The sequence below is a fragment of the Sinohyriopsis cumingii genome, chromosome 13 (genome assembly GCF_028554795.1).
Source record: "Sinohyriopsis cumingii isolate HCF-2022 chromosome 13, ASM2855479v2, whole genome shotgun sequence".
In the NCBI taxonomy this organism is placed as follows: domain Eukaryota; kingdom Metazoa; phylum Mollusca; class Bivalvia; order Unionida; family Unionidae; genus Sinohyriopsis; species Sinohyriopsis cumingii.
Genome location: NC_142973.1, coordinates 8,586,052 through 8,602,546, shown reverse-complemented (window position 1 = coordinate 8,602,546; position 16,495 = coordinate 8,586,052). Strand labels below are relative to the sequence as shown.

At 40.7% G+C, this 16,495-nt stretch overlaps 1 protein-coding gene across 2 annotated transcripts in view; it reads left to right on the top strand.

Moving 5' to 3' along the window:
* Positions 1 to 1,001, top strand: part of LOC149784918 (uncharacterized) — a 64,608-nt gene extending 63,607 nt beyond the window's left edge. For both annotated transcript variants that reach the window (XM_089931161.1, XM_089931160.1), the window contains exon 5: positions 615 to 1,001. The gene's annotated coding sequence lies outside the window, so the exon portion shown is untranslated. The remainder of the gene's footprint in view (positions 1 to 614) is intronic.
* Positions 1,002 to 16,495: the final 15,494 nt, after the last annotated feature.

Sequence of the window (16,495 nt, the reverse complement as noted above, 5' to 3'; positions counted from 1 at the left end):
CAAGCTAGAAGTACATAGTATTAGGTAGTGCACATACACAAGCTAGAAATACATAGCATTAGGTAGTGTACATACACAAGCTAGAAGTACATAGCATTAGGTAGTGCACATACACAAGCTAGAAATACATAGCATTAGGTAGTGTACATACACAAGCTAGAAGTACACTGCATTAGGTAGAACACATACACAAGCTAGAAATACATATCATCAGGTTGTGCATATACACAAGCTAGAAGTGCGTATCATTAGGTAGTGTACATATTCAAGCTAGAAGTACATATCATTAGGTAGTGTACATACACAAGCTAGAAATATATAACATTAGGCAGTGCACATACACAAGCTAGAAGTACATAGCATTATGTAGTGTACATACACAAGCTATAAGTACATAATATAAGGTAGTGTACTTACACAAAGCTAGAAGTATACAGTATTAGGTAGTGTCCTTACACAAGCCAGAAGTGTATAGTATTAGGCATTATACCTACACAAAGTATATATTATTAAATAGTGTACTTACAAAGGATTATAATGGTTGCAAATCGTTGAATGGATGGATGGATACACGAATGGAATTTACTCTATATATATATTCCTTCTATTTGCAGCCGACACTCGTGCCATTTCGTGCTGGTCTGAATGGTGATCATCTACACTGTAACACTTTAGTGTTATAATTTTCTCAAGAAAGCGAAAAATAAACTGTGCCACATTTTACTGAAATTCAGGATCCGTTTCATTTATGATTGACTGTATTTATATATAAAAGCTAATGAAATAGGGTCGATATAGGTGTTACACGGCGAATGAAGATTACATTTTTCATCGAAAGCAGATTCCTGTTGTTAAGAAACTATGAAACAGATAAGCAAATACAAGAAGAAATAAAAATTAAATTCATTTGCACTATTGTAAAATTTACTGACGAATGGCTTCATATGTAAAGATTTAAATTGGCTCTGCCTTTTCGTATCAATAAAAATGCATTCTCTCTATCCAATCTTTACTGGTACCTGTAATCGGTGGAATCTTACTTATCCTATAGTCTCTAACTTTCACTCCATCTTCATTCTTACGAATGTTTTAATGTGCATTGAATAATTATCATAGCATAAATAACAATACCTATTCATTGCATAGATAACCATACATTTTCATTGCATGGATAATCATTTATGTTCTTTGCATAAATAACTATGTGTTAGGACTAGTCGGCCTGGTGTCAGGATAATGTGACTGGGTGGGACATCATGCTACATATCTGCGGCATGATGCCCCAGTGCTAGACATCACTATAAACTGCCACAATGCAGACATCATAGCCATATGACTGAAAATTTTTTAAAGCTACGTTAAAAATCCAAATCACACACACACACACACACATATATATATATATATATATATATATATATATATATATATATATATATATATATATATATATATATATATATATAGTGGCGTCACTCAGGTTGGTGTCGTCCAGTGCGGTAGCTCATGGTGTCACCCCCATGGTCCTCCTTCCGTAACAGACCATACAGAATCCTTAGTAATGTCATTTTGGTGTCACCCCCTCTGATGGTGTCACCCGGCGCAGTCCGCACCCACCCACCCCCCGCATCCCCCTAGCGACGCCACTGCTGTGCCTGCTAGTCATGTATTTAACTATGATCGGTTATCCGCTTATGAAATCCGACTAGACCGAGCAGTGTGTGCTCTGCACAATTTGCAATTTTTCATTTTGGTGTCACCCCTCTGAGATGGTGTCACCCGGTGCGGTCCGCACCTCCCGCACACCCCTAGCGACGCCACTGTATATATATATATATATATATATATATATATATATATATATATATATATATATATATATACACACACATTCGTTGCATAAATTATCATGCATATTCGTTGCATAAATAACCACGCCTGCTCGTTGCATAATCAACCATGCCCATTCGTTGCATAGATAACCATGCATATTCATTGCATAAATTAACTTGCATATTCGTTGCATAAATAACCACACCTGCTCGTTGCATAAATAATCATGCCTATTCGTTGCATAAATAACTATGCATATTCGTTGTATAAATAACCACGCCTGCTCGTTGCATAGATAACCATGCATAATCGTTGCATAAATAACCACACCTGCTCGTTGCATAGATAGCCATGCATATTCGTTGCATAGATAACCATGCCTATTCGTTGATCGATAACCATGCAAATTGGTTGCATACAAAACCATGCATATTCGTTGCATAGATAACCATGCCTATTCGTTGATGGATAACCATGCCTAATCGTTGATGGATAACTATGCATATTCGTTGCATACAAAACCATGCATATTCGTTGATCGATAACCATGCATATTCGTTGCATACAAAACCATGCATATTCGTTGCATAGATAACCATGCCTATTCGTTGATGGATAACCATGCATATTCGTTGCATACAAAACCATGCATATTCGTTGCATAGATAACCACGCCTATTCGTTGATGGATAAACATGCCTAATCGTTACATAGATAACATGCATATTCGTTGCATAGAAAACCATGCATATTCGTTGCATAAATAACCACACCTGCTCGTTGCATAAATAGCCACGCCTGCTCGTTACATAGATAACCATGCCTATTCGTTGCATAGATAACCATGCATATTCGTTGATGGATAACTATGCATATTCGTTGCATAGAAAACTATGCCTATTTCGTTGCTTTAGCATTCTCATTATACTTGTCGTTATTCTTTGGATAAACATGACCACGCGATTGCATACATATTGGGTGTGCAGTAGAACTCTTAAAAAATAGTGATGTAACAAAACTATATTGTGTATGTTACATGGCTGAAATTACCCAGGTTGAGATGCTGAGTCAAGGTAACATTTTAGGTACGACGATGTCATTATGCACACATATAGAGCGATACAACTGATCCATGTTCAATCCCAGGATCTGTCTGTCTGTCTGTCTGTCATTAAAACCTGCCTACGTACTACCTAGCTACCTATGTTTGGTGCTAATTTATCGGTCTACCCAGCTACCTGCACACCAACTGTACCTTCCTAATCAAACTCAACAGGTGGTGGCAGAGGGAGAGAACATGGCGATTCGTCATTTTGACACTACTCAATACCTATCGACTCAACATGGAGTTGGCGATTGAAAGAATATCTGGACTCGCATTAGGCGGAATGGTGCAAATATAAACATATCTTTATATTTCTTCAATAGCTAAACCTGCACAACAACGAATATTTAATAAACGAAAAAGAAAATCATGTATGTATGTATGTATGTATGTATGTATGTATGTATGTATGTATGTATGTATGTGTGTGTGTGTGTGTGTGTGTGTGTGTGTGTGTGTGTGTGTGTGTGTGTGAGCAGCAGAGGGGGTGAACAGACCGAAACTAAAATAGTACTGAATAGACAAAAACAGTTTCGGTTTACTTATTTCGACGATAAACCTTTCCATGACGACCACAGAATAAAAAAAAAATATCCCTGAACGTCGAATAATTTCTCTCGGAGAGACTCTTCGACGACCGGGGAAATGCAATAACATCCGCGCGCTGACGTTCTTGGTTTACTTCAATAAATCTGAAACTATTACCCCGCGGGTCATCATTGACACGGTCGGTCGGTCCAGCCCCCCCCCCCCCCTCTGCTGCTCTACGAAATGAGTTTCCAAGGAAAAACATTTTTATGTTAGCGGAATTAAATCATTGACAAATAAATAATGGCAAATATTGGAGAAGCACATACGACTAGATTAGCTCGAGAACGTCTCGAAGCAATTCAGAAATTTCTTCCTGTCCGTGATAGTGTCAGACAAAAATTACAACTAAGACAGCAAGCACGGGAAGGCTTTGCAGAGACTACGGAGGAATTATTTAAACCCGTGACCAAAGCTACTGAAAAATCCGCAGCTGTTACCAAAGAGGCTTTAATAGAGCAAAGGAAAATTTTACAGGATATTTCAGCTGGACTTAAACCCCCGCCTCCACCCGATGAAGTTGTTGTGTCAGTACCTGCTGGTAAGCGAGTAACAGGGAGAATTACTGACCCCGCCAAAAGATTTACGCCGGATTATATTGAACTTCTTAAAAATGTACCAGAAGAGAAATTACCTGAGACAATACTGTTAGGATTGATTAGAAGAGATGTGTCTTTAAACCCAGAACACGGTTCTATGACAGATGATAATTTTATCAAATATTCGTATCGTATACGTGAAAATAAAAAACAAATCAGCAGGGACGATACAAAATACGATAGACTTGTAGATGCTATACGTAAACTTGAAATTCCACCATCGCAACCTCAAGAAGAAAAATCACCGTTGCAACACACAGAACGACAACAATATCCTTCACGGCGAAGAGCAATAGATCCTGACCTAACTCCGTTAAGTGAATACGAGGCTGCATCTGAAGGAAGTCCGCGGGGGCAAAAATTCAAACAAACTAGGTCGCCGATAATTAGCTTAACAACATCTTCTGAAAGTTTGCCTCAAGACATTTTATCCCCAAGAATTGTACCATCAACAGGGGAGGGTTTAGGATCCGGTTTTATTGCCTGCCCTAATAATATCATCGATGATGTATCACGGTTGGAAGTTCTCATCGGAGGAAGACGTGCCGGAAACAATTCTCCGGAAATTATAAATGAAGCCGCAGATATCTGTCAGAGACTATTTCAGCGTGGCATCATGGATATCAGCATCTACCGGGGGCTCATTGATGAACTCGCAGACGGTTACCACAGCGACTAATAATTAAATTTGCTAGCAAATTCAGTTAGATAAACAATAATTAAATAAAATGATACTACACGATTCTTTTCGCAGACCAAGAAGTGTCAGAGTAGTAAACTCACGATTACCAGTATACGAGGTTGTTTACGGAGATGGAGTCGGTGATGTTGTTAGGGATTTAGTCACAAGAATCGCTCCGAAAGCTGGACCGTTAGCAAAACAATTCGCGATGAAAGCCGCTGATGTTGTCAAGGATAAAGCCATTGGCACTGTTGGTAGTCTTGCCGGGAAAGCATTTCAATCAATCAAGGATCGACTAGCACAGCTGATACGAAAAAAAAACCCAGTCGAGAGGTTGGTGCCAGTAAAACTACCATCCACTGAAGCTATGCCGGCAAATGTTAGTAGCGTAGTAAATAAGGCCGTAAATCAGAAATTAGCTGAGATCGCAACAGCAGGAATTACCTCCAAAGCGTTGCAAGATAGTGTAACTGCTAATTTGATAGCTGGTAGTGGTTTCCGGTGACGATAACATTTTAATTAGATCATCACAAATAATAATAATGTTTGCACGAAAATCCAATGACGCGTTTGATATGTCCAAACCAGTACTTAAAGATGATTCTGTACGTGATTTTCAATATTATTCTTATGAAGCACGTGATCCTAACCAACGCGGAAGAATTGAACTACAGGTCCAGGATACAAGTAGATACTTCTTGCCCGCTGAGGCCTTCATCGAAGTTGAAGGTAGGCTTTTAAAGAATGATAACACTAACTACGGAATCGGCGACCGAGTTGGATTTGTTAACAACGGCATCATGGCGTTATTTAAATCCGCTATTTACATGATAGATGGAAAAGAAATTGAAACAATTCATGATAACGTCGACGTTGCCACAACAATTCTCGGGTTGGCGAGATACTCGGATGATTACACCAGATCAGCCGGACCATCAATGATGTTTGCAAAGGATATAACCGACAGCCCCGAGAACAGGAATGTAACAATGAATAATGCCGGTGACGCAGTTGCATCGATGAACGAAAATTTTAATTTGGGTTTTGCAACACGTAGATCGATGTTAAGTGGAGATGAAGAGTTCTCAGGTGTGATTCCATTGTCTCACATCTTTGGATTCTGCAGAGATGTCCACAAGGTCATATTCGGTGCCAAACACACAGTTGTACTTGTGCGAAAACCTGATGATAATGACGCTATCTGGCGAGATGCTGCTGTTGCCCCTGGTCAGGTAATACTAACTAAACTGTGGTTGTGGATGCCAGTGTTGTCTCCGTCAATCACCGAAGAACAACGACTGTTGTCTTTCATGGACACGGGCGGTAAATCACTGCTATCCTGGAAAACAACAACCACAGACGTTATTCAGGGTGATAATGGTGGGTTGTTTACATGGCATATATCATCGCAACAAGGAGTATCAGCACCACGACATATTTTCATTGCATTTCAATACCGTGCTAGAACAGATAGCCAGGAAAGAAATCCAATGGTATTTGATACACTTGGAGTTTCTGAAGTTTCGTTGAGAATAAATGGGCATCAGGAGCCATCTGAGGATATATTAATAGATTTCGAACATCATCGTGTCGCACGCGCGTATCATCGTCTGATGTCATTTATGGGGCGCGACCTTAATGTAGACACTGGCCTGCAAATATCACAGCGAGACTTTATGAGTTTATATCCGATTTATTACTTTTCGCAGGAACATCTTGATCTGGTTAAACAATCTGTTGTCGACCTACATTTCCGAGCTCGTGTAGGTGTTCCTGCTGGTGGTTACAGAGCGATTGCTGTCATACTCTCCGATAAAGCAATGCTGCTTGAAGGTGTTGGCGGACGAATGAGGGTCATCGACGCTCCAATCGAGAATATGTAACGCAATTAAAATCAAACTTAGGATATAATGTCATACAGTCATGTTAATGTCACCTTGACTTCCGGTCAAACGAAGAAATTGCAATCAAAGAACGCAAGCACGTGCGGGACATCAATAACACTAAAACGAGATCAGATTACTGGTGGTCCAAACAAATTGTCGTTGACTAATACTCAGCTTAAACATTTTAATAAGGCACTAACAGCAAAAACCGGTGTCCGACTTGATTTCTCTGCTGCAGCTATCAAGGACATGACTAAAACCGGTGGAATATTTCCTCTTCTCGCAGCAATACCGGCGTTGATTGCCGCGGCAGCACCAGCCGTAGCAAAAGCCGCAGCACTCGGTGCAGTTGGAACTGCAGCTGGAATGGCACTAAAAAAGGCAACGGGAAAAGGATACAAGAAAAAAAAGGGACGCGGTCTAAGACTACCAGGAACTCCACCATCATGGTATCCAAAAAAATTCTAACGCCGTTGAGCAATTTTGATTTACTCGATGCTGTTAAAAAATTGCGTGTAAAACATTTCAGAGGCGTATTTATGCGAGATCAATTACCGCAACGACCGAATAATCCAGAAACTGGCATTATCAATCTCGACAACAAAGATGGTCCGGGAACTCACTGGGTTGCTTACGCGATCGATCCACGTGGAATTATCTATTTTGATTCGTACGGTTTAGCACCGCCAGTTGAGTTTCTCAAGTATGTCAGCAGATTTTCTAATGTTCCAGTGTGGCAGTCGACGTTACCAACACAAACATTAATTGATCCGCCCATTTGTGGGAGGGAGGTTTTAAATGTTCTTGATGCAATCTCAAGAAATCCAGCAACTCCTCCTCATAAAGTAGTGTATGAATATACCGCATCGAGAAATGCTAGCATTTGAAAAACAGCAATAAGAATAATGGTGGATATTTACGGAAGACCTTTCACACGAGGAGGTAAACCAAGCACAGATGCTGATCTCTCAAAATATGTGACCAAAGATGAAGTCGATAATCTTTTGAATATAGCTGGAGTTGACCCAGATGAAGTTGCTATTTTCCAAGACAGGCAAGGAAAACTAAGAACGAGCAACATTAAGTGGAATGATATAATTCGCAGAGTTCTTGGAGCTACCAAGGATAACTTCGTTGCATTTAGTGATGGCGGCCGGATCAAGGACTCGAATATATCAATCGCAAGCATCAAAGACAGTATTGATAAAGGTGTTGATAAATGTGTGAAAAAAGCCGGTGACACGATGACAGGCGAACTCAGCATGAGCGGCAACAAAATAACCGCGTTAGCGAATCCCGAATCCGACCAGGATGCGTCAAACAAACAATACGTGGACATCGTCAACGGTAAACTAAATACGCTGCGTGCAGAGCATGATGTTCACGTGGGCGCGTTTACAAGATTTCGAAGAAACTTCGTAAAAACTGATGAGGTCGTGGATAAGTTCTTTGGGACTCCTCCAGTCGTCGATGTAAAACTCGCTGATGTAAAGACCGACATTAACACGATCAAACAAACACAGCAGGATATCGTATCGGGTATTCCTGATATCGTTAACAAAACCAGTTTGATTAAAGTTCCCACTGGAGTTACTCCGGGGCATATCACCAACATCGTATTCACGGTATCATCGGGATTCGCAACATGGTCACGACAAAATAACACTATCAAATATACAGCAACAGCCACCGGTGTTTACAGGTTGTCTGTGTTTTCAGCCGCTAAATTTGAAATCTTCACAACATATCCTTGGAGACATTCCACCGATAAGTATTCCGGGGTTTGCACTGTAATACTAAACAGCGGAACCGAGGAAACATTTATGCTTGAAGCCGAGGACGATAGTTTAACAGCAACATCTTACTGGTTTTGTTTGGAATTCGTCGCTGCAACGCCTCAATTGGTTACCGCGTAATTGAATAATGTCAACGACGCCAGATGCTCAACAATATCGATACAATCAAGTCCGTGAGTGGCAATCTGAGTTAAAAACTGTCATCGAAGTAACTAGTCAAAAAGTAAAAAAATACAAGCGCCGCATAACAGTGCTGGATATTATGGTTTATTCAGTATCTGCCGTTGTTGCATCTGCCGGAGCAATACTATCAGCGGTCACTCCGGTAACTGCAGCAGTCGCCGCCACGATCTGTGTTTCCGCGGCCACAACAACAGCTGGAGTTTTCGGCATCATAGCAAAAAAAATATCATCATGTGCTAACACAAAATTACACGATTACACGACAAAATTAAATACAGCCACGACCGCATATCAGAAATTATCATCGCTGATATCATCATCGTTAGACGTGCAAAGTAGCGACGCTACGATATCAGATTCTGAATTCAAACTAATGTCAGATGCGTACAATGACTATTTGAAAACTAAACAAATAAATAATGTCAATAGAACTGCTTCAACAAATAGTCACAAACACAACACCGGTAAGGACCACAATGATCTCAGTGTCCTCGACGACACCAGAATTCGGTATTAATTTTCGAACTCCAATTCCAGTGAGTGAAATCGCGTTAGCAAAGCTCAGTGTGTATCACAGCTGGCCCAATGTTAGGTCGGCATCATTTGGTGGTCTGCAGCCAAATAATTCATTCGTGTTCGGGAAAAGCAAAGCCGACTCCGGCGAACAGGGTGAACTTGACTGGAATACAATTACACTTCCCACTGGGAGTTATCAGATCGAAGAAATCAATAATGAGATACAACGCCAAATAAAACGAATCACCGGCAAGGAAGCCAAAATATCTATAACAGCTCATGAACCAACGCTGTCTGCGGTCATTGAAATCTCAACGCCAGGATACGCCGTGGATATTTATAACAGCTCAATCCGAACATTATTAGGATGGCCAAAGGCCCCCGAGGTTAAACCTCGTCCACCAAAACCTGAAAAATCGGATTTTATGACCTATAAAGAAGCACTACACGACCTCGAGTACAATTATTATTTACTCCTTGCAGATCAATTACTAGCAAGAAAAAGTACTTTAATGCCCGATACTTGGAGTATAGAAGCTCCACGTGTTAAGGGGGGGCAGGAGCTCCGTGTTTACCGTCTAGATGATATAGAATCTGAATTATTTATTCCGATCAATCTAGTACATAAACAACAGCTACAACTCCTGCGAGTATATTTCCAAGATTATATTTCTGATTTAACAAGTCCGCGTGATAATATTATCACAACCATAGAAAAACTAAACAAACTCGCATCGGCCATGGAAACTATAAATCTAAGAATAATTCAGGCTTTACTGGATCTTAAAGACTATATCGATGATAATTATAGACAGATAGCCAGAGCAGATTTTGCAATTAAATATGGTATTCAAGTGAATGATATTTCAGATTTTAAATTTCCTGGATATAACGTGCCCGAGCTGAGAAAATCAGTCTCTGATCTCATCGATCAATCTTTCGAAGATATTCTTGCCGCGTACGAACGAATAAAACCACAACCTGTTATTCTCAAGCACGACAACAGTACAGCATCCGATGGCAGACACATCTCACCCGGGATCGTAAATATCACAGATGTTATTGCGGTCAATCTTGTATGTGACGTCATCGATGGCAGTTACAGCGCATCAGATACTACGACGGCACAACAGGGGTTTATCCTGTATACGTTCACACCAAGAGACCCCCCTGGTTTTCTGATTGTGCAAGAACCAATCAATCCGGTCTATCTACGGTGTCATAACCCGTGGTTGTCAACGATAAATTTCAAACTCACCGACCAGAGGAGGAATTTGTTGGACCTGCGTGACGAGACTGTTAGTATAAACTTACTGGTGAAGTCCTAAGTCAAGGGATCCATAATATTTATAATAGTTTTTTTTTCTGCACTGATCCATTTTCGTCATTTTATCGTGCAAATACCCTATCAAAACCAGCATAAGTTATCGTTGAAAGTGCTAGCACGCATTTAAAAAAAAACGGTTGTGTATAATGTATCAACCCGAGTACATTCATGCACGAGTTCATATTCATGATAAGCAAATTCTTTACGAGGCAATAAAAACCGCATTTCAAATACAGACATTCCCAGAACAGTATTTCCCCGTTAAAATAGTTATTGACGTGTATGGTGACGAAGACTTCTTGTTAACTCCGTCACAATTAACAGAGCTAGAGCAAAATCATATGATCATAGTTTGGTGTCAACGAGAACAGATTATGAACTATTCTCATTCCTGTATTGATGTTGAAACGCTTAAGCAAATCCTGAAAATCTGAAAGCGCCCTTCACTTGAGAAACTCTTTGAGTTTCCAAGGGCAAAAAAAATAATACACTTTTTTTTTTACCCGTGGAAATGTGCTTTACACTCCAAGCGGGGGGGGGGGGCCTACGTTCTCAGGTTCTACTTTCACTTTGTGCTGTGAGTCACACGCTATGCTAGGTTTATACTTCCTTGTCGGCCTCGTAGTCAGAAACACTAGTATTTTTGTCAGAAATGCAAGGCATTTCCGTGTCTAGATTCTTTATATAACCTTTTAACCGTCTCACCCTGGTGCTAATTAATTTTCGAGTCTCATACTCTTGTGACAATCCAAGACGAATCTTCTCAACTGCACGGCACAGTGGAATAAATTCAGATACCTGATTTTCAGTTATCCCGGCAAGTGATCTGTAAACACGATCTTGCAAACCCTTAATGAACCTATAACGAGCAGGGAGATTGTTCTTCCCCAAGCGTGATAGCTCATTCAAGGATTCAAAATCTGACATAATTGTTTCAGTGTCTAGTAAAATATTAAAACCTCGCTGTTGTAATTCTTTAATTTCAACAAGTATGGTATTTATATTTTCGTGATTCATATTATTATATATTTTTATATTTTTAATACAAACACTTTGCATAAAAAACGCTAGCTTTCCAAAACAAAACGAGACAGTCGGAAACATTTATCCCCTGCAAGGGCCTAGATCGTCAAATAACGTTCTAGAACCCCACGAGGACTGCTTCCGACATGACAATACAACATGTAACACCAAACACTTTATCCCCTGCAAGAGCCTCTAGATCGTCAAATAACGTTCTATAGGCTCAAGAAGACGTGTTTAGTGAATTGACAAGGACAAACATATAACACGTAACTTATCCTAAGGACGGACCCCTCTGACTGCCAAGTGACTCAGAGGCACATTTATTTACAAGACGAGACAGCCCTGGCTTCTAGGATCGAGTTCTCTAGCAGGCCCGGCAAACATTTATTTGACAACACAAACAACCTTTACCTCTGATTCGAGTATCACAGCAAGCAAAGGTACAATGAACATGTAATCTTATCCTAAGAGACGGTACAGAACAGACAACCTTTACCTCTGATTCGAGTATGACAGCAAGTAAAGGCACAATGAACATGTAATCTTATCCTAACTTATCCTAAGACCTTATCCTATGACGACACAAACATACACAGGTGGGTCATTTTCTACGGTCAGCAGCAGAGCAAAACCATCCATTGAATCGACCATTGGATGGTGCACAAAAGACACCCGCCATTGGCGGATTAAATTTATGGTTTTGCTTGCGCGTGCTGACTTTCGATCGACCCAAAGGTCTTAGGGAGCGATTTCGTATATAACCCAACTGTTACTTGCGAGTTGGAAATTCGCTCTAGCAGTGGGCGGGACTTGTTTAAAATATTTTAATTGTATGTTTTCTTAAGCGCGGTCATATAACAAGCACAGAAGAGCAAAACAGTCGGATATATTCAGTAAAACGAGGATATTGTTTGTAAAAAAATATATATTCTACGGTAAATAAATGATTACATGTTATGAACTCGATAAAATATTTTATCAAGGTGGCTTTCTTAGGGGGAGCAAATCCTCTGACCAGCAACGACAACTCTGCAAAGCGTTACACACTCTCGGAGGAGTTATCGTCGTTTGTGTCAACGATAAGAGTTATATAACAGAATGAAATCTTCTGTTTGAGCTTCTTTGAAAATGCTGTTTTGTAGATCCCATCTGCGACATGCTGTACAGAAGGTGGACAAATACCGAAATACCTACCGGCGGCGTTTATTGACTGGAATACAATTTCTTCACCTGTAATTGCGTTTATAGATTTAATAGCTCTTCTTGCAACTGTTTTACAACGCCCTGTGTTACCCAGTAGGCAGTTCTTGCTCTGAGTGACCACGCGAAGATTGTTTATAGAGTTATCAAGTATGTTACCGTTAATGTGATCAATGACAAAACCCTTAGGGATCACTCCAAAGAAACATTCGTAAATAAAACGATGACATAAATACCTCTTTCCGCACGTGGCAGTAAATCTTGAATAACCACCATTATCAACTCCACCAACTGGTCGTCTTCGCGTGCAGTGTCGTACTATGCCATCTCGGTTTGCCTCATAATTTGGAATAGTTGGATGTCGGACGAATTCTTGATTCATTATACTATAAGCAAATCATTTGTCTAATTCATAATTTGTCTGAAAACTTATTTATGTAATCACGCTCCGAGAGAGCGTTATCACAGTCTGGATTTTTTTTATCATAATACCGTTTTAGTTCTCGATAGCGTTTTCCCCCACACGCTGAACATAATTGCGTTTTTCCTCGTACTCCAATGCCGCATCTGATACACGGTATCGGTCCTAGACTCCCACCGCGGACCTGTTGAGCATGTTGTCCACAGTATTCGCCTCTGCAGGGTTTGCTACACGGCGCTGATGAATTTAGTTTGATCCACTTGCATTGGTTCATCATATAATATATTTGTCTATTTAAATATTTGTCTTAATTATAATAATGGGTTTTGAAAGACTATCCAGAATAAAACCCATATCAGGTTCTAGATTCGATCTTGACCGGTTAACCGCTGATCCACGACGAAGAGAGTTAGCAGAGGTAATTGGTGTTATCAAGAATGCCAAAGAAGAGTTTCGTCGTGATGGTGCCGCACACACGTGGTCTTCGTATAAAATTATCCTCGGAAACGCGAGCGTTTCTCGGGAAATGCAAGGCATTTCTCGTGACCGTATCATTGATGCTACCATGAACGATACAATCGCGCGTAACATAATTGGGTATCTCGACGATAGAAGATATTTCGTACAGATAAAATTTATTGTTGGAGTCGGCGAGGGAACGTGGATTATCAGAGACAAACTAGACCCTGTTCTTGATGCCAGAAGGGGCGGAAAAACCGTTCTGTTAAGTAAAGACTCAAAACCGGGAGTACTTGTTGGGATTGATATACCATATTATTCCAGAGCGTATCCTGTGACCGCAGTCATTTATGGAATTTATCCGATGAAGAAACCACGCGTTGATAAACTCAAACCGATGAAGGTGTCGCCGTTGACAGAGTCAAGGATGAATTGTGTAGCTGAGCGAGTAATGGAACATTTTAAAAATGCAATGCGAGGAAACGGCCTAACACCGCTAAGACAAACTAAAATAACAGCGTGGGCGACACGAGTAGCGGATAAAGGAGCGTCAATAAATGATGTTGCTGAGCTAGAGCGATCACTAAAATTTCCTATAACGGTTTCATCGTTAACCGGTGAGGTATTGTATGAGTGTAAATACAATTCCCGTGGAACACCAATAACTATTATCGATCATAACAGTCACGCCTGGACTGACTCGGTTAGGATATTTCCGCAAGACCGTGTTGTGAAGTATTATTCGCAAAGCAATTCTGGGAGCATGTTTGATTTTATTTATCAGATAAGTAAAACCGATCCAGTGTCTGTGTGGTTATTCAGAAGTAGCGAAGATGGAGAATATGATCAGTTTGTGAGACCCAACGGGGAAATATACAGAACAATGGCGTTACAGCAGGAAATGAAAAAACTCGCAGAAAAATATCATGCTGGCAACACTGATACGTTACTGACACACTGTTTTACTGTCCCGGGTGTTGTCGCGCATGTAGCCCGGGAACGAAATTCATGGAGACCAACTCCGAAAAGTTTTCTTGCTGATATCCAGCAGAGCTGTGTCGAATACGGACACGGCGGTTTGTGGAATACTCAGTATGATCACCGCGGTATGATATCCGTGGACATGACGGCGTGTTATCCAGGAAGTTTCCTTGGGCGTGGAGAATGCAGCGAATATTTTAAACGGTTTGGCCACGCTGGCAATACCATGACAAGAGTAGCTGTCAACGGTGTTTTACCCGATTTTGACTTGACCGGATTTGCTTGTGTGTCGTCGTTTAAATTCGCTAAGGATTTACATCCTGTGTGTTATGTTTGGTTTGGCAGACATTTCGTTGAGAAGCGATGGGCACCGATAGTGTTATTGCGATACATGCTTGACAGTCGAATACTGTTGTCGCTGACGGTCAGCGAAGCGATTATATGTTATTGTCGTCAAACCGAAGTTTGGTTGCCAACTCCAACGCCGGTTACGTTAGAAGAAGTCATCGAAGATTGGTCACGAGAATATCCAGAAACTTCTATCGACGCTATCATCAAGAAAGCTCCTGAAGTACTTAAAAGCAAACTCAGAAATGATGAAAGCACAGCAAAAGATCTAGGACGAAGAATAATAGGGAAATTCACTCAAGGTGGAGCGTATGATCATAAACAACATCACAGTCGATTAATCATGGACAAGACTGAATTGGATCTTATTGTCGCTGATGCAGCCACGAACAACATGTTCTGTAACCGCGAAGATGTGTTTCTGTCAAACGGGGAAAAACTAGGGACTGTTTTTAGTTATATCGACGGAGAATCATCTCAGTACACACATTTGAGATCTTCGATGCTGGCTTATGTATCCATAAATTTGTTGTCGATGATCAATAGATTCCCCGTTGCCGCAGTGAGAGTTGCAACGGATTCATTTTATATCGATAAAAAACACTCAGCGCTGTTGGATAATGTTATATCGGATGATCCATCGTGGGGCTCGTGGAGAATAAAGAATGAAATGTTACACGGATATTGTGAATCGGCTGATGTTGAAATCGAGGATGAGTATCGCAGCGCAGAAATATCTTCGACGGTTTCGTCGGGGACAACTTCGTTGTTGCCGCCGGTGCACGATCCTGTTACAAGACACAAAACAGTTTATCTGAACGGTCCTGGTGGTTCCGGTAAGACAACTCGAGCGATTGAATTATTTAGAAACTCTGACATGATTGTGCTAACACCCACACACAGACTTGCCAGGGAGATGAGACAACGGGATGTTAACGCGAGCACGTATCACAGTTTTTTCAAATACAGCGGCGGCACGTGGACACCTGAACGAATGGGAACGAAATATATTCCCGAGAAAATCATCTGGGATGAGATAGACACTGTGCCGTTGGATACATTAAAACAGTTTCTGGATTGGCTGCTAAAGAAAAATACCGCAGTTGTTATGTGCGGCGATCATGGCCAACCACCGCCATTTACAGGTGAATCTCCACACGAGTGGCTGAAAACTTTTGTAGATTATTATGAGGAAATAACTAACGATGTTAGAGCACTCGATGAAACGCTGAAAGAGTTTAAGGCACTGATCAGGCTACAAACCAATAAAGTCCAGTGTGAGATAATGCGTGAAATAATTCCAGAGACTTCGCTGAGCGACTTTTGGGAAACGTGTAAACCAGGTGATTTAATTGTGGCAAGTAGAAAGATAGTCAGGGACACACTTCAGCAGCGGTTATTTCAGTTACATCAGAAGAAATTTCCCATGTTGCCAGTGCCGTTGTGTTATAGACCAGCTGATACGCGATTGCAGAATATTGATGTTGATATTCCAGGGCGCCTGACTGCGTCGGGTCCGGAGAAACAGAATTTAGTATTAAATGA